This window comes from Neomonachus schauinslandi, chromosome 10, assembly GCF_002201575.2.
Source record: "Neomonachus schauinslandi chromosome 10, ASM220157v2, whole genome shotgun sequence".
Classification (NCBI taxonomy): domain Eukaryota; kingdom Metazoa; phylum Chordata; class Mammalia; order Carnivora; family Phocidae; genus Neomonachus; species Neomonachus schauinslandi.
In genome coordinates this window covers 30,202,599-30,228,111 of record NC_058412.1, presented here as the reverse complement: position 1 = coordinate 30,228,111, position 25,513 = coordinate 30,202,599, and positions in this window count along the sequence as shown.

Genomic DNA, 25,513 nt, shown 5'->3' with positions numbered 1-25,513 from the left:
TGTCTCCCTCCTGCAGGTCCTTGGGGAGGCGGGCTGGCATGCTGGAAAGGCACAGGATTTGTCGTTAATCCTGGTTCAATCGCTTGGGAAAGTGACGTACCCAGGCTGAACGCCTCATTGGCAAATGAGGGTAATAACAAGTACTCCTCGGGGCTATTGCAAGGATTAGATAAAATAAAGTATCGGTAAAGAGAATAATAATAATAAAAATACTTCCTGTTATGTTTCCCTTTGACAGATTTCTTGCCTCATTATGACTCTGGGGAAGGAAGAGAGTGGATGCCGCTTCAGGAAGGAGAAGGGCGTATTATGGGAGAATCCCTGTCAGAGAGGAAGGGGAATTGAAACTCTCGAAAGGAGCCTAAGAAATAAAATAATTTGAAGGCAATCCTAGTGAAAAGAGGTTTCCCAAGACTAAGGAAATGCTAAAGCTCTTTAAAGAATTTCTGCAACAAACACTACATCTCTCAAGTGATGGATTGGAAAAGGTAAAGTGCTAGTGTAATGATCTGGGGTAAGGCATAGATTTTCTCCAGAAATGAGGCTAACATGTGTGAACTCCAAGATTTCCTAGGGCTTTGAGAAGATTGTATGTGCCCTACGTGAAGCTGTCCCATTGGGAAAAAGAACCCCACACAATGGCTATGGAGTAGACTCAGTCTAGGTGTGGGGGAGGGAGAAGGTCATGCCTCTGTAGTGCCAGGAAGCTATGTAGTAGACACGTAGCTAGTTGTTCAAAAACAAGTGAACATGCTACATGATAGAGCCAGCAGTTAGATGCCCAACACCCAAAACCAGACCAATTGAGGGGCCCCGAGCTGGAGCCAGTAATCAACAGACCATGAGTTTCATCAGCCATGAACTTTAGTCACAGACATCACACAAGCGCCCAGGGAACAGCCCTGGCCAACCACACTGGGTCAGAGACCCAGCTGGTACACCGTCTTCCTCATCACCTTGAGGACACTGGGCATCCCTCTTCAGCCAGATGCCATTTTGGTTGAGGGAGGCGGGAAACCTCGGTGGTAAAACATTTTCCCAAAGATGGGCATGCACCTTGAAGAATCTCTTTAAGATTTAAGACACTGTTTTGAATCCAAAGATTCCTGAAAATGGAAAATTTTCTGTCCCCTGTCGGTCCCTCCCACCCCTGGGCCCAGTAGGATGGGGACTCATGCGGATTTGTCACAGAGATTAGTTACAGAGAAATAAACAGGCCTAATAGACTTCTACACTATATATTTAAACCTTTCTCTGAATTTAATAGCATCACAGGAGACACTCAATGCGTGTAAGTTAAATATAACTGAGAATATCAAATTGGGTGGACTCCCACAAACTGAAAAGATACATGTCTTAACTAAAGTTACTTTCAAAGAAGCTCATCATTCCTGGTGCTAAATGCACCTAATACACATTAGGGAGAAAGTTTGTACATTTTTGTTGGTCAACAGATGATTTAATTTACTGTAACACGGAAAGAAAAGAAAAATGGAAATATTTCCTAACATTATTTTATTTTATTTTATTATTTTTCTGAGGGGCTGGTGAGGGGCAGACTAAGAGAATCTTTTTTTTTTTTTTTTTTTTGAGACAGAGAGAACGAGAGAGAGAGAGCACATGAGAGGGGGGAGGGTCAGAGGCAGAAGCAGGCTCCCCGCCGAGCAGGGAGCCCGATGCGGGACTCGATCCAGGGACTCCAGGATCATGACCTGAGCCGAAGGCAGTCGCTTAACCAACTGAGCCACCCAGGCTCCCCAGACTAAGAGAATCTTAAGCGGGCTCTGTACTGGGTGTGGATGCAGGGCTTTATCTTATGATCAAGAGTCAGATGCTTGACCAACTGAGCCACCCAGAAGCCCCTCGGTTAGTTTAGTTTTTATATTGAACATAGTTCAGATTTTTTTCTCTTGCTCCATAAGTGTGAAGGGGGTGAAGACATCATAGTAATGTCCCCTTTCCAGTGCAATGAGATTTTCACCATGTGGTATTCCTCACCTCTCTCCTAGCGCTCGAGATTTGGGATCATCCACCTCAGCCAAACGCCTGTAATTTTTGCTACTGTCTCTTTCCACATTCATTCTAGACTTCTTCCTATTATTGTTCTTCCTATTGTTTTGTCATCCCTCTTCACTTAATTAGTCCAAGTGTCTTCTGTGAAAGATAGTATTATCTCCCTCTTGCAGATAAGGAAACAATGAACCAACAGACTTAAGATACTCCTAAATATTTATGGTACATAAAATGATGAGAAGTTTGGTATGATCCCCCAAATCTTGTGAAAATCTGATTCTTAAAGGAGGCCTGACAGCCAAAACTATAATCTGGGAGGCGAAGGTAGATGTCAGCGTGCCCTACCCTGGCTTCTCCTGTCTTGGAGCTCTAGGAATCAGGCTGAGGTATGGTGAAGACAGGAAATATGTCTGCCCAACCTGCACTTTCTCCTTCAGAAATTTCCCCAAAGAAGATCACCAATGAAGGCCAGTCACTGACCCATTTTTAGATATCAGGATTTCATCTCTGAGAAGGAAAAACACAGAAGGGGTCTTTTTCAAGAAGCAGAAGAGCTATACCCCCCTTCCCATCATCACAACAGAAGGTGAGGATTGAAGTTCTCAAGGAACTTCCCCAAAACCTGAAGAAAATCACAAACCTGCAACACTGCTTAGAAGGTGTCCTTCAAATTCCTAGCGTCCCTCCAGATCTGAGCTCCATCTCCAGCTATGTCCAAGGCTTGACAGGGATTGTGGTGGTGATGGTGCGGTTACTCTTCCTTCAGACCAAGGTTGTTGAGAGTTTTAAACATATTAGTGCCAAATTCAGCAATTAAAAATCTAATATTAGCTCATCTTCAATCCACTCCACCCAGAAATCCATTTCATAAGAGGAAACATGAAAGTGATTGTACTCCCTACCACTCTGAAGTGAGCAGAGAATGGCTTAATGGTGTTTAAACTTTTTTTCCCCCCCAAAGGAAATATTACAGGGAAGTTCAATACATACAACAGCAAACAGCCAACAACTCTGGGTGAAATAAAGGGCTGACAGGAGCCCCACCCTCTGTTCTCACTCTTTCTGCCCTTCCCATATCCCTGGGACATCCCTTCTGAACCTCATGGGCTCCACAGAGCGTAATTTGGAAATCACTCCATATATAAAGAATGTGAGCGAGAAAACCACACGTGAAGAATTATTACTAAGGGTTCCCATAAGCGTCATGGTTTTGTTTCGGGGAATTGTGGTTCATTAACCAAATAGGAATTTACTGCCATTTTTTCAAGGGTACTTTATCCCAGGAAAGCCACATACACAGAATAGATGTATTGCATTGCCACTGTGGCCATTTTAAATTTTAGTAAATACTGCCCCTTTGATTTGGTTCTGCTTAAATATGCAAATAAGGCACATTTTCATTGACCCAGAAACTGTGGTAGACTTAACAGGAGTCATTAAAATGTTCAAACACAGATGTATCTCAGGCAACTCCCGACATAGACAGTTTGAAAAAGAAGCTCATCATTCCTGGTGCTGTGAAGTATAATAACAATAAAAAGAACCTAACAATTCAAGATAAATGAAGAGCTATTGTAGGACAACATGTGATTAAAAGCCAAAGCCATTGTCCAGGAAATAACCGCTATACGTACTCAGTGCTAAAACTACCTTGGATCACAGTGGCATCCTGAATACAGTATCCAGAAAAACAAAAAGGTCAACTTCCACTCTATTTGGCTCTGGTCACGTCTCATCTGGAATGTTGACTTAGTTCTGGGTATCTCGCTTTCAGAGGAGCATGGTCCAAGGGTAATGAATGGACTCTGAGGTGAATTCCTGTTCACTGAGGAAGCGTTGATAGAATTGTAGCTGCTTGCCTGGAGAAGGTAGGGCATCAGCGTGATCTTTTACTTCGCTAGGGGCTTTTGTGGAAAAGAATATGGCCAATCTCTCTCCAACCTTTCTTCCCTTCCATCCTTGCTAGTCACCTCTCCTATAGGGCTAGCACCAGGGGGTGCCACTTATACAGATTACAACGTCAGGGGAGTCCCTCAGAGCCATGCCATGTGGTGGCCGGGTCACTGCCATTACAAAAAGGATGCGAGTTTTTAACATGTGGCTCCAAAAAGGTAGCTGAAAATGCCAAGACCAGAAGACAAGGGGAGTGAGACTTTGGTTTAGGATGAAGACATTCTAACAGCGGGAGAAGACAGAATGGCAGCTTTGGATGGAAGTATTTGGAAAGGGGTCTTGCAGAGGGGAGCCCTTGCTTCTAAGCTTGATAGTAATGGCAGCAATCGGTGAACTGGGCTTTGATGATGTGACTGGCCTTGTGGCATTTGACTTTTTCACAGGTGTTCTCCTTCTTACTCATCACTACAATACTCCCAGGCAGGAACTACAATGATCTTTCTTTTATAATGGAAGAAATGAAGCTTGGGCAAATAGTTTTACTTTTCTAAGGTCGTAGAGAGAACCGGTAACGGAATTGGCATTTGAGCTCAGGTCTCTGACCCAGACTGTAAACTCTTAGCCATTATCCACACTGACTCTCAACAACCAGTTAACAAAATCGCTTCTTTCTTCGTGCGTTCGTCTGCTTGATGGCAGCTACACTTGATCTACAAATCAAAGTGGATCTGGACATCGTACATCCAAGAGTAAAAGCGTTTCTGTGGAACAGAGGTAGGTGAGGCGGGTCTGCCCTGCTCTCACGAGTCGCTGGCATCTGCGTCTTGGACCCGGGGGCGAGCCGCACACCTGGGCTCCAGATGGGGAGAGCCGTCCCGCACACGGTGCGCTGCCAGATCCAGTCCCCGCACTTCAGGGACCCCGCACAGGAGAGATGCGCCAAGGCTCCCCCTGCATATTTTTATGTTGTCATTTCCCAAATGCCCTCTCCAAAAATAACACCTCAAGGAGGCAAGATGTGGCCTCAGAGGATATTTCAGCGCCCCTGGGGAGAGCTGCAGGGAGCGGAGGCCATCAGAGCACCCTCGCTGGCCGCTGTCATTTTGGAAACGCTGAGCGCAAAGGGAGAGCCTGAGCCCTTCACTCCGTGTGCAGCGACTACGGCCGCCCTCCCGTTGCTGGAGCTGCGGCTGCCGGGAAGAGCGCCGGGAGGCCTCCCCGAGGCTCTGTTAGTGCGAACACAGATGCTCCTTCCGCACGCACAGCTTAGGTGGCCACTTCCACAGGGTGGAAAAGGAGAATCGAAACCTTCCTGTTCTTGCCAAAATAACCATGTGTAGGTCTTTGTTCTGCAAGTCTGGGGAACACACAGATTTCCAAGCAGTGGGAACCTCCTGTCCTGTTCGGTCTTTGGACAACTCTTGTTCTGCCCATTTCACCCCAGTTTCCTGAAACCCTGGCTGTAGGGCTCCAGTGGCTGGAGCCCGTGAGAGGTTCCTTTGTAAGGAGAGTGTTCACAGCCAAAGCCATCAAGGCAGGCAGTGAGGGACATTGGGCTCTAAGCCAATGACAGCCGTGCCAGGTATTGCCTTGGCTTTCTTGGGCTGAGAGATCAGCCCCTGAAGGTCTGCTCGCTTCATCTGGCTCCTTTGCAGGAAGGAAGGGGGTAGAACCACTGTCTGTGGGCTGCAGTGAGCACTGCCTGGCTGGGGGAAGGATGGCAGAGGACCAACCTGTTGCTGATCCAAATGTTTAGGGTTTCTTTTGCCCCTTAAGCTGATGGAAGAGAGAAGCTGCAGAGCAAGAAGACTAATCCTCCCTAGCAAGTAATCCAAACACAGAAGCCAGAAATCCCTGTTCCAACCTTTCCTCCATTTTCCCTCTTCGTGAATTTAGGGCATTTGCCAAAGAGAGAAAAAAAATGGAATGAGATGGATTTAGAGAGGAGAGAGCCACCAGTTAGAGAGTTGTGTAGAGAGGCAATGTGATAAAGTAAAAAGAAAAACAGGCTTGGAGCAAGAAAACTCAGATTTGGCTCTCGTCTCTGAGCCTGGGTGGCCCTAAGCAAGTTGCCTTTCAGCTCCCAGACCTGGGTCTCTAAGGTCCCTTTCAGCTGTAAGACTAAGACCTAAGAGTTCTTGGTTATATAAAGAGAATTCTTCCAAGACCATAATTATTCCGCTAATCAAGAACTATTTACTAAGTAATTAGTGTGTGATTTTCTGGAGATAAGAGCAAGACATGGTCCTTATAGGCTAGAAAACTGTGACACAGACCAACAATTAAGCATGTGAGAGTCTAAAAATTCTACTAGTTCATAATATGAGTTAATAACATTAATACAGTACCCCCCCCCCCAGCTTATCCACGGTTTTGCTTTCTGTAGTTCCAGCTACCCATGGTCAACCATGTGGTCTGGAAGCAGATGGGTCCTCCTTTCGATGTACGGTCTGTAGGTCAGTAGTAGCCTAACGCGACATCACAATGCCTACATCATCCACCTCGCTTCATCTCATCACGTAGGCACTTTATCATCTCACATCCTCACAAGAAGGGGAAGAGTAAATACAGTAGAGTAAGATATTTGGGAGAGAGAGATCACATTCACGTAATTTTTATTAAGTATATTGTAAAAATTGTTCTATTTCATTATTGTTGTTAATCTCTTACTATGTCTAATTTATAAATTAAACTTTATCATAGGTATGCATGTAGAGGAAAACAGAATATGTAATATTCGGTACTATCTGTGGTTTCAGGCATCCACTGGGGATCTGGGAACATCTGCCCACAGATAAGGGGAGACTACTGTATTAAGAATTTAATAAGCCATGGGCATCCCTTGGTGGGGAGGCTTATATTTTCTGAGACTGCCCATGTATGTGGCAATGCTTCCTAACCCCAGGGCACACATCCTAGCTGTTCTAATTAACCAAGATGATATTTTGACCATCTTTTGCCTTATTTCTTGCCTATCTCTCAAATAGTTCAGAACTTGGGTGGGGGGAAAGAGGTATATATTAATTTCTTAAATAAATCCCATCATGTCTCTTTAGGAGCGCCTGGGTGGCTCAGTCAGTTAAGCGTCTGCCTTCGGCTCAGGTCATGATCTCAGGGTCCTGGGATCGAGCCCTGCATCAGGCTCCCTGCTCAGTGGAGAACTTGCTTCTCCTTCTCCCTCTGCTTCTCCCCCCACTCGTGTTCTCTCGCTCGCTCTCTCGCTTGCTCTCACTCTCGCTCTATCCCAAATAAATAAATAAAATCTTTAAAAAAAATCCCATCAGTTCTCTTTAAAAATGGCATTTTCCCCTACTGGGACTGCATAAAGCAAAAGAAACAAGAAAACACTACCAATTCTCTCCCTACCCATATTATCCCAATGTTCTACTACTACCCTCATTATAATGCATTAACTTTTTATTGAAACAGTAATTACCAGACCATTTGTAATCCATATGTTTCTACAGGACTGGTAACCAGAACTTGAGGATTAATGGCGAGAGCTATAAAGAAGCTTTTGGACATTTCCCCCGAGAGCCTCCATGAATAGCACCAAGATGAGTAGTAATGGCAAGCTTCCGTGCTTCCCGCTGTCGTGTCCGGTTATGATGCCTTCTTTCCTAACTAGAGGCCAGGAGAAAAGGCTTTTCAGATCTTCCAGAGCATGTATGACATGAAGAGCTCATTCTAGTAAAGGGAACCAGACCCCTGTCATCTGACACTAATGAGGTGCCCTTCCCTTGGCTTAAAGGGATCTGGAGGAGGACGAGCAGATAACCTCCAGCCTAAATAAGTAAAATCATCACCGCTCTGGAATCTCTCTGAAGCATGCCCAGTTACAATGAGGAATTCCACAGGGCACGTGTCCCTCTTGGACTCCTTCCAAAGGAGTAGGTTATCAGAAGGACCTCATTATAACACGGGCCCCAGGGACAGTGTTAATCGGCAAGCTTCAGGGTAGCTGGTAAAATTCTGGTGCTAGTCAGTTAATCACTACATGCCTGTTCATACAGTTGAGCCTCAGTCACCTCGAGAAACAACAGCCCAGCCTGTCACTCATCTATCCCTCATTCCTTTGTTGGCCAGCTAGCTTCTAGCCTGTCCACAGGGCACTTCTGAGTGTCTGACAAAATGAACCTTTTCCTCAAAATGCCTAATCCAAAGGATTTTCTCATGATCTGTTGCTTTTTGTTACCTGTCCTTGTGCTTCATGCCAGGCTCTTGGCTGACTGAGGTTGCTGAAGGCACGAGGATCCTGCCAATGGGCTCGGCTCTCCCACAGGGCTCAAGACACCCAAGTCAATGTCACCACAGTGAAAGGAAGAGCTCAGATGGCCAAGCTCAGGTGGTAAAAGGCCTTCAGAATCTGCCTGGAGGCTCTCACTGGCTTTAGATTGGAAACCATCTTGGCCCCGTCCACCAGGGCAAGCGATTTAATGACAGCTTGAAGAGCACTGAACTTAAACAGAAAGATGAGCACAAGGCAGGAATTTGGACTCCGGAAGAAGGGCCTGAGCAGGGATTATTTTTCTATGGTCTTTGATGAGAACAAATGAAGCTGAGAATTTTCCTTTTGTTCTTCTGGCATTGTTTACTTTCTTTTTATTATTCTGAAGAGCACTTAGAGCTCTGGCAGTGTTTCTGTCCTAAAATCTTATTGTCAGAAGTTTATTTTTCAGCTGTTTCAAATCATATCTGATGGAGTGAGTGCTTTGCCTGGGCTCATCGCTTTATCTCAGAAGAAATAGAGTTCACCCTTTTAAATGACAATGCTGATTGTCTGCAGCTTTAAGTTTTCTACACTCAAACTGCAGGCTTCACTTACAAATCTGTTTTCCCTCATCAAAAAGGAGCTATGATGGAGCTCCTCACTCTGCCGGCGTCCGGGTAATGACCTAACACGGTGTTTTGGCCTATCGCTGCGTTATGTCAGATTTTCACTGTCTGTGGAGTAATTCTTTGTCAATGGCGGTTTTGTCAACTGTGGTTTTGAGGCAATGGGGTTTTATGCTTGTGCTTGAAGTTTTGAAAATATACAAGCTTTTAACATGGGCAAAGTTTAATTCAGTTCTCTTCAAAAAGTAACCTAATTTGCTGTTTTTCCTCCCCCTCCGTCTGGGCATGTGTGGGATAGCGTGAGTAGAGTTGATGCACTACCCTTCTGGAACATGGACAGAATATCAGCATGGAAAAATTATCCCTTCAGCCTGGTGATGATTTGTGAAAAGCTCAGATTAATTTAGCAGGCATTTTCCTGACACCTGTGGAAAGTCAGCGTGTGCGAGGGGTGCAGCGGAACGGTGATGAGGCCACCCTCTGGAGCAAGACCGCCTGTGAGTCCCAGCTGCTTAGCTGTAGTGGATTGAACGCTGGCCCGGACAGATCTGTGGACCTCCTAACCCCCTGGAGCCTGTGAATGTGACCTTATTTGGGAAAGGGGTTTTGCAGATGTAAAACAAGAAGGATCTCTGAGGTGAGAGCATCCTGAATTACAGGGGATGGAGGGGGGGGGGGTCCTTCATCCAATGACAAGTATCCTCATAAGAGACAGAACAGAAAACAGACTCCGAGGAGGAGAAGGCCCCGTAAAGACTCGGGTGGACATTGGAATAAGGCAGTCACAAGCCAAGGAACCCCTGGAGCATCAGACGCTGGAAGAGGCAAGCCAAGAGCTCTGTTAGAGCTTTTTGGGGAAGTGTGACTCTGGTGATAGTGTCACTTTGGACTTCTGACCCCAGAACCGTGAGAGAATAAATTTCTGTTGTCTGAAGCCACTCAGTTTGCAGTCATTTGTTACAGCAGCCCCAGGAAATGCACACACAACCCTTATCAGCTGGGTGACCTTGGACAAGTTATTTGACCTCCATAAATCAGTTCCTTCAAAGGAAAGCTCTCGTCCCAGGTCTGCTGTAAGGAAAAACTGCTTTCACTTAGGTGACTGCCTTAGAACAGTGCCGTACCTAGCCTGCTCTAGACGAGTGGTATTTCTGTCCAGTAAGATCCAGTAAGTGCTGGGGGCGCCTGGGTGGCTCAGATGGTTGGGCGTCTGCCTTCGGCTCAGGTCATGATCTCCAGGTCCTGGGATCGAGCCCCACATGGGGGTCCTGGTTGGTTCAGCAGGGAGCCTGCTTCTCCCTCTGCCTCTCCCCCTGCTTGTGTGCTCTCTCTGTCTCTCTCTCAAATGAATAAATAAAATCTTTAAAAACCAAACCAAACCAAAAAAAAAAAGATCCAGTAAGTGCTGGTTGAAAGAATCACCATCGGAGAAATAGAAAACTTCCAGAAGCAGCAGCTTCTGCTGATCTCAGTGCCTCCGCAATAGCTCCCAAAGAATATGAAAAAGGAGGATTCCCTACAAGAGCCATGATTTAAATGCCTCTGAACCTGAGCGGTTTGGGAGAAGGAGGACTTCTGGAAGGTTGTGTGCTAAGACTTTACAAGTACACCTGTTACAGACCGTGTGTATGATTCCTCCAGTCTCCTGCTCTCCACAAGCTTTGAGCCTCCTGCCTTGGTGGCTGTAAGGACTCCAGCCCGGGGGCAAGGGACAGCTGCTGCCCCTTTGCCTGGAGCCAGGAACCCCGGTGGGGATTTGTGAGGGCCCTAGGGGGTGGACTGGGGCCTAGGAGGCACTTCCTGTCTCACATCCCCCTTCCTGTTCCCAGGATCACAGTTCTATTTTGCTATGAATCCTGGTGTCTTAGTCCTTTCGGGCTACTATAACAAATATCACAAACAGGCTGGCTTACAAACAACAGAAATTTACTTCTCACGGTTCTGGAGGGTGGGAAGTCCAAGATCGGGGCACTGGCAGATTTGGTGTCTGGTAAGCGTCCCTTTCCCAGGGGGCTGCCTTTTCACTCTAACTTCACCTGGTGGAAGGAAGGGCTGAACTAGCTCTCCAGGCCTCTTTAATAAGGGCACTAATCCCAATTGTGAGGGCTCCACCCCAGGCCTAATCACCTTCCACAGGCCTCACCTCCTAATACCATCACCTTGGGGGGTAGGATTTCAACACACGAATCTGGGGGAAACACAGTCATTCAGACCATAGCACCCAGGAAGGCATGAGTCTAAAATGAGAGTGTCTTCTAAGAAGAAATCCTAGATATAAAACCCCATATCAGGGGAGACTCAGGAGGTTTTAGAGCTCAGGAGGTCATTGCTCGGATGTTCATCACGTTTAGATCATTTCGAGCAACATTCCCGTTTTACAGATGAGGAGAGCAACTCTCAGCAGGAGCTGACCCCAGTTGACACAGACTCTGGTGGCAGAAGCCAGCTCTATGTCAGACCCCCTGCTCTAGGGATGTTTGTTCTAGTAAGTAGACCTGGGTGGGAACGCTGTGAGCGACCAGAGCAAACATTAGGACTTGGATATTTATTTCCGCTAGCCCTACGGCTTAGTCTGAGCATTGCCCAAACCCACATTTGGTTCTGTTACAAAGTGGGCCAACTCTCAGCTCTTCCAGCATCTCCCTGACCCTCTACAGTCTCCAGAACACAGCCTGCATCTGTGGAAGTAGGCATGTGAAATTCAGCCCTCGGCTTTGTATCTCTGAGCATGTTTTCTAAAAGCAACACAACACAACTTCCCGTTCAGGATCATTGGGGGAAAGTAGAGGACCCATGCCTAGGACAGCGCCTGATATATAGTGAGTGGGAGGTAAACATTAGCTATTGTTATTTTTATTTCTACTCACTATGGCTTTGCTTTGATGGAACTCGGCACTATAAAGTGAAGGTCATAAAAATGGTCTACCGGAATAGAAGTTACGAGCATGAACTCAGGAACCAGACTGCCTGGGTTCAAATCCCAGTTGTGTCCTTATAAGCTATGTAACTTTAGCTATATTATTTGATTTCCCTGTGCCTCAGTTTCTTCATCTATAAAGAAAAAAAAGCAAGGTAACAATAATATGTGGCATATGGAATTGCAAGGATTGAATGAATACGTGTAAACTTCTTAAAAGGGTGCTTGGCACATAGTATGTGCTCAATTAAGTGTTTACTATATTACTTTTACTTACCCCACAGGATGGTGGTGAGACTCAAATGAGATGCATATTTAGAAGCCTCCAGTGTATTCAGCTATTATTCATCACTATCATCATCATCATCAAATGACTGAACCTCTCCCCCCGCCGTGGTCTGCCCTTGTATTTGTTTAACAGCTAATGCTTACTGAAATGCATTACTGATGCATTTGTGGAAAGCAGTGTGCAAAGTCTGTTTACTTAGAACAATACTGAGCTGGAAGCTAGGTTTTCAGGAGTTTTCTTACGGAGCTTCTATCCTGATGCTGGTGAATCATTTAAGGTGAGACTAGTGCTCTGGAGGGACACATCTGTGGAAGACCCTAAGTGGAATGGCTGTGTGGTCCCCAGGGTTTCCTCTTTATTGGGAATGGGCTCAATGCACAGTGCTGGAGATCCAGAGGCCATGTCTGTATAACATAGCCCTATCCCCTGGTTATTGCTGACCTACTCTGTGGTGGGCCCCAACCCTGTCCCCAGTCCTGGATCTGAGGAAATAGGATCAGTCCATTTCTGGTGGCACAGCTGTGCAATTTGAGGTGGGGAGTCTCCAGCTGCCAAGTTTCCAGCCCAGTCTGCAGTAGGAAAGAAAGAGATTGATATGCAGGAAAAAAACAGAGTGAGCACATGGGGAGGGCCCTAAGAACATCTGAAGCCATGGGACTTCATTGTATCCTTGCTCTTACCAAGTAATGTGAGAGAACCTATATCCTTCTAATATAACTCGTTTGGCCTAAGGGGTATTTCTGCTGCATGCAATCAGGAAAATCTTCCTCTTCCTCCTAGAACCAGCCCAAGTAGCTCCAGTTCTATAAAAATTTTTCTGACCCCCTCCCCCACCAAGCCTAGTCTAACCTCCCTCCGCATGGCACTCCCTAGACCCCCTACGGCACTAAGCTTTTTAAGGACAGTGTCTGGATCTTATTTGTCCCAAATTTCCATCACCTAACCCAGTACTGGGGCTCAATAATAGCTTGACCTTGTTTTTAAGTGAATATGTGAACGAGGGCATGCAAATGGCCTCTGATTGACAGGTCAGATTATCTCTATGATCTTCCCTAAACTGGAGACTCTGTGATGTGATCCTAGGTTCTTTGTAAAGGGAGACTCTGAAGGGGCTCGATGGAAGGTTCTAGAACTCCAGAGGTTGACAGTCTCCATTTCATACTATTCAAACTGTACTTCCTCATCGACGTCTTTCCTCTTCCGTGCCCCAGGTTGTCTCCAGCACCACTCAGGTGGTTTGGCATTATGAATCACTAGCATCCCTCTTAGGCTTACAAATGGAGTAAGAAGAGATGATGAAGGGAGAGAGATGCTGAAATTGAGAGCTGACTTCAAGAAGAGGTAAGAGGAAACTTGTGCTGCATATGTGTGGGAGAGAAATCTCCAGAAGAAGTGGACTGAACTACAAGCTATGAAAGTCAGGAGAGGAACTGGTACCTGAAGGAACCACGGTTGATCAGTCAACTCAGTGAAACAACTAAATTGACTGAAGCTATAAGATGTTAGAATTCTGTTCCCAGTAACCTAAAAGTTACTTTCATCTGCTTAGCTTGATCCTGGGGAACAGCCTGGCCAGGGACAACCTGGCTGCAAAGGGGCACGGATGACTAAGTCTACTCCCCTCAGGGGGAGAGATGTGGGGCTTTGGGCGATTTCTTTGCAGTCCCTCTAGAGACTTCTAAAGATTGTTAGTGGCATCTGGTCTTTAATCCTGGACATCAAGCTTGTTGATTTTTGCCTCAGACCATCTGTTTCTCAACTTTGCATGGAACTTTTCCTTTGTGACAAGTAGGGAAAGAAATACTGTATTTTTTATTTCTTTCTGTTCTGCCTTCCATCCCAGTCACAGTATTAGAAAGGGAGAGTTCACTTGCCTGCTGATGCTCAGAAAGATTAGACACAAAGAAGTGCTGACCTTGCCACCTATAGGATGTTTTCTACAGGATGGGTGCCTTTGTCCTTTAGGCTGTGATGGGAAGTCAGGGCTACTGAATGCACTCTTGTGACCATTTAATGTCTGTGCCCAGAGCACTGTTTGCACTACTTGAAACCCTCCTAGTTGGGAGGAGAGTGACTCCGGGACCTGTCTACCTATTTGGATTCCGACTGAGCCAATTCCTAAGCAAGTGCATGGACAAGTTAGCTAACCCCTCAGCTCCTAGCTTACTAAGTAGGATAATGGGAGCACCTACCTCGCTGAGGCATTGTGAAGGTCTGCCACTTAGTAAACTCCCGTACATATTAGTTATCATTGTTATCTAATATAGTGATAGTATTTCTGATATTAAAGTGGGAGCAAGGGTGCCTGGGTGGCTCAGTTGGTTAGGCGACTGCTTTCGGCTCAGGTCATGATCCTGGAGTCCCTGGATCGAGTCCCGCATCGGGCTCCCTGCTCGGCGGGGGTCTGCTTCTCCCTCTGGCCCTCCCCTCTCTCATGTGCTCTCTCTCTCATTCTCTCTCTCAAATAAATAAATAAAAAATCTTAAAAAAAAAAAGAATTAAAAAATAAATAAATAAAGTGGGAGCAAGCTTTGCACTTGCCAGAGAATTTGTGGCAAGAAGGATGCTAGGTAGTCAAACAGGCCTTTCCTTGAGTTTATCCCACTCCAAAGAATTCAGTGTTGTCATATGTGGGACATGAAGATCAGGAATGGACATTTCCAAACTGGGGACTCCCTTAGAGACTTTTTCTCCATTGCTGTTCATATGGCTGTGCCCTCAGTTTTTAGTCACCAAGGTCATTCCAAAGCAGTCAGGAGCTGGGGGACCATTGCTCTATGGCAAACCCAGTGCCACCCTGATCCAAGCTTCTCCAATGCTACAAACCCTAGTGGGAAGTGGGACAGTTGATGCAGACTTCCCTGGCAAATGCTTGCTGGGCATTGTGGAGACACTCCACCTCAAGGGGGCTGCAGACACCACTCTGGCCACCAGAATGAAGGCTCTACTAACGGAGCCACCCTTCTGGACAAAATGGCGGCTCTCTCACTGAAAGATGTTAGGAGACTCATTTTTTTGTCCCTTTGCCATCACTATTTATTGCATGAGATTTCAGAAGATGTAGCAAGTTTATACAGACACCATGAGATTGTATAAGTAAAATGAAGTCATATCTGGGAAAGATTTATCAAAGAAAATTGAACCCCAAATGTCTAAATTGCAGTTCATACTCAGCCAAGAGTCCCACTGAATTAAAGCACAGACTGCATAGCTATGTACACAAAATGCCTTTAAAATTCTTCCATAAATTTAGGGAAAAGGAATAGTCTGTTTAGAGCTACTAAAGCAAAATTCCTTACTGTGGATTTATAGGCACTAGTACAAGTGGTCCCCAAACACCCTTTTTAATTTTTTTTAATTATAAATAAGAAAGAACAGATTCTACCCTCACAACTTCCACTCCAGTGCTTACAGCCTCCAGGCACAAAGGACAGAGTTCTTGGAAGAAAGGAAGGCTGAATTCCAGGTCTCTGACCATGAAGTTATAGTCTAACTGAACATTAATTACATTTTAAATCCATTACATTTTTCCTTTGAAATCCACATATTATTCAATATCTTGAATGCTTCCTGTTGAATTTGTAGAAAAATTCTCCCAGAACTTTTAAGACTTTATTATAATAGTTTTCATTTCTTAATTTTCCTTTTCAATTAAGTGAGAGAATCAAGTTGAATAAACAATAATATATGTCATCCACTTAATACAGAAATTCTGAGAATTGTAGCTTTCTCTTGGTGCTTGCCATCATTATGAATGTTGAAATCAAGCAGTTTCTACATCCAGACAGACCAGTCCTAGGCCATGTCAAAAGGGGCAGTGTGTTAGTCCTTGCTGTAGGAGAGCTCACTGCTGCTGAGACCCACATGTGAGCAGTGACCCTGGGACATGGCTGGAGAAAGAAGAGGCAGTGGCTATCAAGAGCTATCATTAAATAGTTGGGGGCCACAAACAAACATCCATCCAACCAAGTCATATCTCCCCTAATACCTGCCATCAGCAAGAGTGATAACATGGAGATAGCCATGCAGGCTGCACAGGTCCATTTGCCATCTATGAGTATTCCTTCATTACAGCTCTTAATGCTACTGAATTCAGATTACATGACATGGAAATGTGTGGGATGAAGGAAGACTGGGAGGGGAGGATCTACCCTCAATCCTACAGCCTTATGATAGATTGACTTGTCTACATACAAAGTAGCTATCAAGTCAACTGAGACCATAGGAATTATATAAAGGTACCCTATCACTGCATTGGTAAAAAGAATTCACAATCATCATTTCATAAATCTTCTCAGTAATGCTGTGATGTGCATAAGCATTATTATTCTCAGTTTACCAATGAGGAGAGAATCTCAGTACTAAATGTAGGAAAAGGGCTTGATCTTGCTAGCAATATAAGAAGTGTACATTAAAACAAGACAGCTTATTTTACTATCAAACTAACAGAGATATGCAGACCATCAAATCAGCAATATATTTTTTTTTAATTGTCTTATGCTGGCAACATTGCACTGGGATGGAAATTCTCTTTCTACTGGGGGAAGTACACATTGGCTAAGCCTTTCTGAAGAGCAGTTTGCAACATGCATCAGAACCTTTACAAGTATTCATACCTTTGGATGCAGTAGTTTAATTTCTGGGATTTCCTTCTAAAGAAGTAATAGGGAATGTGAACAAATTTTGTCTACAAAAATATTTTTCACAATATTCTTTCTGTACCAGCAAAAACTTGAAAATGACCTGAATATTTAACCATAGAGAAATAGTTCTGATACACCTACATAATGGACTACTAGGGAGCCCCTAAAAGTGATGATTGGAAGAACTTTAATGACATGAGAAAATGTTTAGAGTATAGTCTTAAGTGAAAGAGCAAGATAAAAGACATAATAAAACACAATCACAGTTTATGAAAACATGCATGTAAATCTATTCAAACTGGACTGGAAGAAATAGAACTGTAGTTATCTCAGGTTTCTGGGTTATGTGTAATTTTGGATTTTAAAAATACTTTTCTGCGTGTTCCATATTTTTAGAAGGAGGCCGTATTATTTTTATAGTCAGAAGATAACCACAGCAAAAGATCTTAAAAATAAATTAAAATGTAAAAGAAATATGCTCAGAGAGATTAGTTGACTTGCCCAAGTTCACACAGCTGCTTGGCACCTGAATTCAGCTCTTCTGACTCTAATCCCAACATCTCCTTACCCATACCATGGTGTTCCTGAACACAGCTTGAGCAACACATCATTGATGTTTGAGTCATTAGAACACAAACTATTCATGGAATTATGCTAGAGTCCATTAACTACTTTGATTAGGCTCAGGAATACAGGCAAGCTTTGTGGCCTTGCTCAACTTTCCAAGTCTTGCAAGTTGCTGACATCCACATTCAAAATACTCAAGTATGTTAAACTCATTGCTGGGACCCAGTTTCCAAAATGTATTCCCTGCACTAGATGTGAAATTCCCTTAACACACACAGCCATAGAAGTCTGACATAGAAGATGACCTGGAAAGCTTATTTATTCCAGCCACTTCCAAACTGGACTAAACAGCAAAATTACCGGGACGATTTTCTAAAAATACAGATCCAGGTCCCACCCTAGAGATTCTATTTTTCTAAGTCTGAGGCGGAGCCTTGGCCTCTGTATTTTTAAAAGCACTCTGGACAGGAGTCTTTAAACCATTCTGGCATCTTTAGACCATTGTAGCCAGTGGCAGAAATGTGTCTGAAGAGGCCCCTGTATGCACAGTGAGTCACAGGTGGTGATTCCACTACTTAAGTTTTGAAAACAAATCTTCCTCAAAATGAGGATTCACTTAGAACTTGAGTATACTGGCCGCTGAGTCCTGTAACCACCTGGCTCATCACTGAATGGTCAGTGGAGAGTCACCTTGTCTCCCCTTGCTTCCTGTACTGTTTATCTATTGTCACTTAGCAAATGACACCCAAAACTTAGTGTCTTCAAACAAAAACATTTATTATCTCATAGTTTCTCTCAATCAGGAATCTGGGCACGGCTTAACTGAGTGGCTCTGGGTCAAGGGCTCTCTGAGGCTGCAGGAAAGCTGTTGACCAGGCCTGTGGTCTCATCTGAATGCCAGAGAAAGGACAAAAGGAGGAGGGAGTCTGTTTCCACACCCACTTATGTGGTTACCGGCAGGTCTCTGTCCTTCTCTGACAGCCTAACTTACAACACAGTGGCTGACTCCACAGAAAGAATGATCAGAGAGAGTAAGAGCAAGAGAGTGGGAGAGAGAGAGAATGAGAGAGAGGGAGTGTGTATCCAAGCCAGAAGCCTGTCTTTTTATGATCTACTCTCAGAAGTGACATCCCATTGCTGTTCTGTGTTTGTTAGATATAAGACAGTAAGTTCAGCACACAATCAAGGGGGAGGGAATGACCCAAGAATATGAATACCACGATGTAAGAGTTGCTGGGGGCCATCTTGGAGGCTACTTGCCACATTGCTCCTAGGCAAACAGCAGAGTTAAAATTCTGTACCAGCCACCTTCACTTTTATCCTTCAATGTCTACTTGGTAGGTAGGCAGAGGTGGGGCTGAAGTGAACTCTGCCTAGTGATGGCAATTCAACTAGTGGGCCCAAAGCAGAAAGAGAACAAACCTTTGAGTTTAGTGTAGGCCGATGCCTGAATTTTCACACATACAGCATGAGCTATGGGTGTCACCTGAGGTATCAATGGAGAGACTCTGTTAGTGAACAGGGTCATGCACTCTGTTTTTGTCTTTTAAAGGAGTGTACATTTCAAATGACCTTGGGACTTATAATTTTCAACTCCTATCTTTTTTGGTTCTAACTTGCACAACAATACTCAATATTCCTAGAAAACACAGGACTGGAACTTCATGTCCTGACCTCAAATGCAACTTTCTCAGGGGCTAATATAACCATATCTTCCAACCTCTTTGGAAGATAGCAAATACTGAGTAAAAATAAATATGTTTATTTATATTTTATACCTATATATGCATACATACACCCCCTCACACACACACACATACTTCATTGGGACCATCTGGGGCACCTCAGTTTACCCTACTCTCTCCAGGTCAGCCTTGGTAGCAGAGCCTTCTAGTAACGTGGACAAAGCTAGGCATGCAGACACAACTGGTTGAGCCACTAGACCTGCCATCTAAAGTTAATTTCAGCTTGCCATCTGTTTGCCGGCTGATCACTGCGACAGCATCTTCCAGCATCTCAACTTGCGCTTGGGCCAGAGCCACACATTAAAGCGGCAAGTACAGCTGCGCCATGGCTGCTCTTAGGATGGGGTATTTTCCATCTCTCCCTGTGAAATCACTGGTGAGGAAGGAGTCCCCATTGTCATTGCAACTGCCAAGACATCTCATGCTAACGAACTGTGAAAGGGAAGTCGCTAATAATAAGAAATCCCTTTTTATGGTCAGGGCTGGGCCAAGGCCACCAGACAGGCAATCTTTTTCCCATGCTGCTGGACCACTAGGAGACGTTCTTAACAGCTAAGACTGATCCCTCAGTTCATGGGGGGTGGGAGAAGGACAGGCCCGTTCCTAGGCAGTGCCCAGGGACTTTGGGGATGTTGGCATCATTCCATAAGCCACTATTTCCTTCCTCCCGAACACCTCAAAATTTTAGAAGGGAGTTTAAATTAGCTTCAGAGCAAAATAGAAGGGGAAATACTTTTGGCAGATCACCTAGGAAAATGAAAAGTAATTCCCAGGGTACCTGTTTGAGTTATGGAAAGTCACATAAATATTGCTGTCCCAATGGAGCCCCTCTCCATCCCTAATTCAAGCCAGCTGATGGCCTGACGACCTGCATGAAGGAATTGCCAAGGGAAGCACTTGTAGTCCGATGGAAAGACCCCTGCTCTGGAGTCAGAGAAACTGCTTCTAGGTTTCACTTTTGTTATTTCCTGGCTCTGTGACCTTGTGGAAAACACTGGCACTTTCTGAATTTCATATTCTTATCTATGCATCATTAACTACTTCATATGATTGTTACGAAATTCAGTGAGGTTATAGGCATAGAAGGGATATTAAAGTAATGTCACTATTAAGAATATGTTTTTTTATCATTCTGTCCCTGTGGCAGAAATTCTGCCATCAGATATGACTCTTTGGTAAGTCGCTGTTGTCCTGGTACCCTCGTTTAAAAGCAAACTTTTTTTTTAAAGGCAACACAGAATCTGTGAGTGATTAGTGAATAGATTTTGTTTCCCCAGTAAATAGGTGTTTTTAAGGTACTGAAGGAATGAGGGTGTGAGGGAACAGGGATTTGGGGTGGCATGGATACTGTATTTTATTATTTTTTTTGAAATATTTTATTTATTTATTTGAGAGAGAGAGAGCAGAAGCAGGGGCAGAGGGAGAGGAAAAGCCGACTCTCCACTGAGCAGGGAGCCCCACATGGGGCTTGATCCCAGGACCCTGGGATCATGACCTGAGCCAAAGGCAGATGCTTAACTGATTGAGCCACCCAGGCGCCCCTGGATACTGTCTTTAAAGAACAGAAATGTGGTGGGGTATTTGCTCTTAATGTGGAACCAGAGGCTGGGCGGTTCAAGGATGCGAAGGACTGTAGGAATCCAGCCAAAGGACTCCAACGCTGTGGGGTGGGCCATCTATAACCGTGTAGTGGCACTGAAATATCAAGGCGCTGGTTTTGTTGAGAGGAGCAGAAATGACTGATTGGATCTGGAATGATCCTTCAGTATAAGGCAAGGAAACAGACAAAAATGTGCTGTTAGAATGACAGGAATTATCAGAAATATATTTCAACAAGTTTTTCTCCCCATCACTGAGACTCTATTTTCTAGGAAGTGTCACTTCACTGGAAAGGGGTCCCAAACCAATTTCTGAATTTTTTCTATGCTGTCTCTAGTTCTGCTACACACCGGAGGCTCCCTCAGCCTTTGGGTAGGGTCCACTTGAAACACACCACCAAAATAGGATCTTCCTGTCCTTTGCTCCTGTATCACTAATGTAGGTGAGTGCAAGGCTCAGTGTGAAAATGATTAAAAAAAAAAAAGCCTCTATTTACCAAGCATAGACTGTATGCCAGGCACAGTGCTATGCTCCCTGCATATATTATTTCATTTTTTAAAAAAATGGCTTTATTTATATGTATTAGTGTACAATAGGCTACACATATTCAATGTGTACAATTTGCTAAGTTTTGACCTATGTATACAGCCAGGAAACTATCACCACAATCAATAATGAACATACCAATCATCCCCAAAGTTTCCTGATGCCCCTTTTTAATCTTTTGCTTCTGTCCCTGCCTGCCCCATAGCCCCATGCTCAGATAACCAACTACTCATTCACTTCAGTCCCTATAGATTAGTTTGTATTTTCTAGAATTTTATATAATTGGAATCATTCAGTATGGCCTTTTATTTGTCTGACTTCTTTACTCAGCATAATTATTTTGAGATTCATCCATTCTATTATACTTAATAATATAGTTCATTTTCTACTGCTGAGTTGTATTCCATTTATATGGCTTCACCTTAATTTGTTTATCCAGTCACCTACTGACAAACATGTGGATCATTTCTAGTTTTAGAGCACGGTGTGAGGCAAGGTTTATAACTGAGGTCACTTGTTTCCATCAGTTCCTAAAGTGGAGAGTCAGAAAATCACTTTTGGTAATAGCCAAAAGTCCAAAAGTTTAGTCTAACTTCCTTGAAGAGATCAATCTCTTTCCATTAAGAGTCCAGGGATCTAGGGGCACCCAATGGCTCAGTTGGTTAAGGGCCTGACTCTTGATTTTGGCTCAGGTCTAGGATCTGAGATCAAGCCCCATGTCAGGCTTTGCGCTTCATGGGGAGTCTGCTGGAGATTCTCTCTCTCCCTCTTCCTCTGATGCTCCCCTGACCTCTCAAATACTTAAAAAAAAAAAAAGAGTACAGGTTTCCAAATACTTAAAAGTATCCAGTTCAATCCCATCTCAGAGTACTCCTCACAACAAAGGGTTGCTGACAGCTGAGTTAACAGTACCCACGGCAGGCCGGTCCAGGGCCCTGAAGTGGGGCAGAGCTCCAGTTCCCTGCTTCCCCAGCAACCTAGGCATGAGGGCACCATCTTGATTCAGCATTTGGAATTCTTTTTTTTTTTTTTTAAAGATTTTATTTATTTATTTGAGAGAGAGAATGAGATAGAGAGCATGAGAGGGAGGAGGGTCAGAGGGAGAAGCAGACTCGCTGCCAAGCAGGGAGCCTGATGTGGGACTCGATCCCGGGACTCCAGAATCATGACCTGAGCCGAAGGCAGTCGCTTAACCAACTGAGCCACCCAGGCACCCTCAGCATTTGGAATTCTTTAGGACCAGCCTTATTGACCTCCATGCATTCAGTGAAGGTGGCTCCCCATCTGGCTGGCTAGGTTCCTTCTCATTAAAGCTCTTCTGATTCCCCCATTCAGCCCCCAGCCCATGGTATTAGGCTGCCTCAGGGAGGTGGAAATAGAAAAGGTTCTGAAGTCAGTCCCCTTATAGGCATGAGCAACAGAGGAATAATGCCTGTGGGAGGTGAAGGCCACAAAAGGCAAAGCTCGATTTGGGGACCACTGCTGGCAGAGGTTTCTTCTCTGGCAGCTCCCGTGGGTGCTTGTGGTACAGATTCAAGGGAAGGTGACCTTCCACGTACTCAGCTTGGGTGATTTTGTAACCTCAATCACCTGAGCCACAATGATCAGCTTGTGGTTTTCAGTTTATCACATAGTCACACCTCAGGGTGAACTAGCTCTGCATGAGAACTCATTGCCTTGTTAAGACCCAGAACCATACCTTCCCCCCATTGTGTCTCAGTGCTGGGCTAGGGTCCTATTATATCTTGAACTCAAGGAAATTATGCCAGCAGCCTATAACTGGCTTAAAAATCTGTGTTCTTATCCCCACATAGCAGGGGTAGGAATAAATTGCTCTATAAATGACCCTTGAGTATCAAGTAGTCAGCCAAGCAGGAGAGAGAGTTCTGCTAGTCAGAAGCATAGGAACTACTATACTTCCAAATACTTACAAGTGACTAGGGAATATGTTCTAAGACTTCCAGTGAATGAAACAGGATAGAATGGAACCCTACATATACTATGTTTTTTCCTATACTTACACACCTATAATAAAGTTTAATTTATAGATTAGGCAGTAAGAGGTTAACAACAATAACAAAGGATAAACTTGAAGAATTATAACTATACTATAAGTTTACTTATTATAACTATACCATAATAAATAATTATGTGAATGTGGTCTCTCTCTCTCTCAAAACATCTTATTATACTACATTCACCTTTCCTCTTCTTGTGATGGTATAAGATGATAAAACACCTACGTGATGAGATGAAGTGAGGTGCATGACATAGGCAATGTGACCTAGCCTTAAAGGGCTACACCTGACCTTCTGATGATAAGTCAGTAGGAGGATCACCTGCCTCAGGCTGCGCTTGACCACGGGTAACAGAAACTGGCAATCGAAAGAAAACCCAGTTAAGGAGAGGATGACAGTAGAAGAATATATGTGCTATGGTGAGTGCTGTGAATTGTGTAAGACTGTTGAATCACAGACCTGTACCTCTGAAACAAATAATACATTATATGTTAAAAAAAAAAAAGAAGAAGAAGAAGAAGATAGCAGGAGGGGAAGAATGAAGGGGGGGAAATCGGAGGGGGAGACGAACCATGAGAGACGATGGACTCTGAAAAATAAACTGAGGGTTCTAGAGGGGAGGGGGGTGGGAGGATGGGTTAGCATGGTGATGGGTATTAAAGAGGGCACGTTCTGCATGGAGCACTGGGTGTTATATGCAAACAATGAATCATGGAACACTACATCAAAAACTAATGATGTAATGTATGATGATTAACATAATAAAAAAAGAAGAATATATGTGTCTACACTGTATGTGTCAGGAACATACTGTGAGGAACATGTTTGTTGGGAACATATATGTCAGAAGGACATATGAAAGAAGGTATATATGTCATGGAAGGAAGGGCCTCTGCTCTTCTAAACAAGTTACGTCCTGCTTCTTGCTGGGGTGTGTGCTACGTGGAATTGGTCTTTCCTAGGGACTTCGGTTACCGAGTTCAAGAGCTGCCAAGAACCAGGTTGGCCGTGGAAACCTTCCCCAATGCAGAGAACTTTGTTCTTAGGAACAGGGGCTCATCCTGGGCTGCACGGCCTTGGGCAAGTCAGTGTCATCTTTGTGTCTCAGTGTTCTCATCAATAAAATAGGGAAAATAACTAGTTCTCTGAGGCTTTATTGTGAGGCTTTAATGGGATGATGTACATAGGGTTGAATATGTGTCCGTTGTGCTGTAATGGGGCTGACTCTTACTCTGATGGGCCTCCCAGCAATGTTCAGGGGCACACAGAGGATTGAAATGAGTCTCCTCTGTGGGTCCCTAGAGTTTTTCCAGAGGAGGAGAGCATCTGGAAGTCAGGACTGCACCAATGAGATATTCGTGTGTGTGGATAAAGATTGTTTGCCCGAAACTACAGGTGCAGACACGAAGCATCGTTAGTCTGGCTTCTAGAAATTTTCTTTATAAGGATGTTCATACTGTATCCAGAGCAAGGTCTTTCTTTGCCCATGTGAACGGAGATTACTCTATTAACACGGAGAATCTACAAGGCCAGTTGTATATAAAAGAGTTTGCATTTGTACTCTTTGTACTCTGCTTCTGAGAGCAAAACATTCCTCCATGGCAGCAATAACTCCCCGAGATATTAATACTAGACATCCGTATACCCCGTTCCACACACACATACACACAAGCACATACACACCACCTCAACCTGCTATACAGTAATTGAGATATCCTCTAGAGAAAAGAACCAGATCTGAGACTTCAGGGCAGAAATGCTCCCTTCACTTAATACAAGTTCACTTTTGTATGCGTTCTCCTTACCCTCTCCCCAAAGTGCTATAAGATATACCTGGGACTCCATTTTTGAATGACTTACCAAGTCACTCAAATCTCAGCCATAAATGGAAATTGCTGCATTCAATGAAACGCTCAGATCTCATTCATATTAATTTTGTTGGTCTTCACCATCTTTTGGGGGGGAAGTGTTCATCTTTACCATGCTGTGCCAGCTAGTCCCTTCCTGAGCTCTGCCAGCTTGGTTTACAATAAGCTTCCTCCAGCAGCCCATCTGGAAGTGAATTCATTCTCCTGTCTATGGGTGAGCTTGTGTACATGTACTCTGTTTCCTTTTATTAACTTAGGGACAATTTCTCACCTTGTTTTCTAGCTTTGCAGCCAAACTGAGCACAGGGCTCCTATTGATCTTTGTGGCCTGGAGTTGGGTTGCTCTCAGTGAAATGAAACATACTCAGATTTGTCCCATGGAGCATGGAGCAAGCAGAGAAATGAGCCATAAATTCAGGTGTACCCAAGTAGAGGCTACAGTTAGATTTAGTTCTTTCTTTGAGTGCAGGCCAAGTGCTGTAGCTGGGCTTGAACTGGGCAGATTCTTGGAGCTTATGCTAGGAAACATAATTTCTATCATTCGTCCTACTCGCATGAGTTCTACTAACAAAAGCAGCT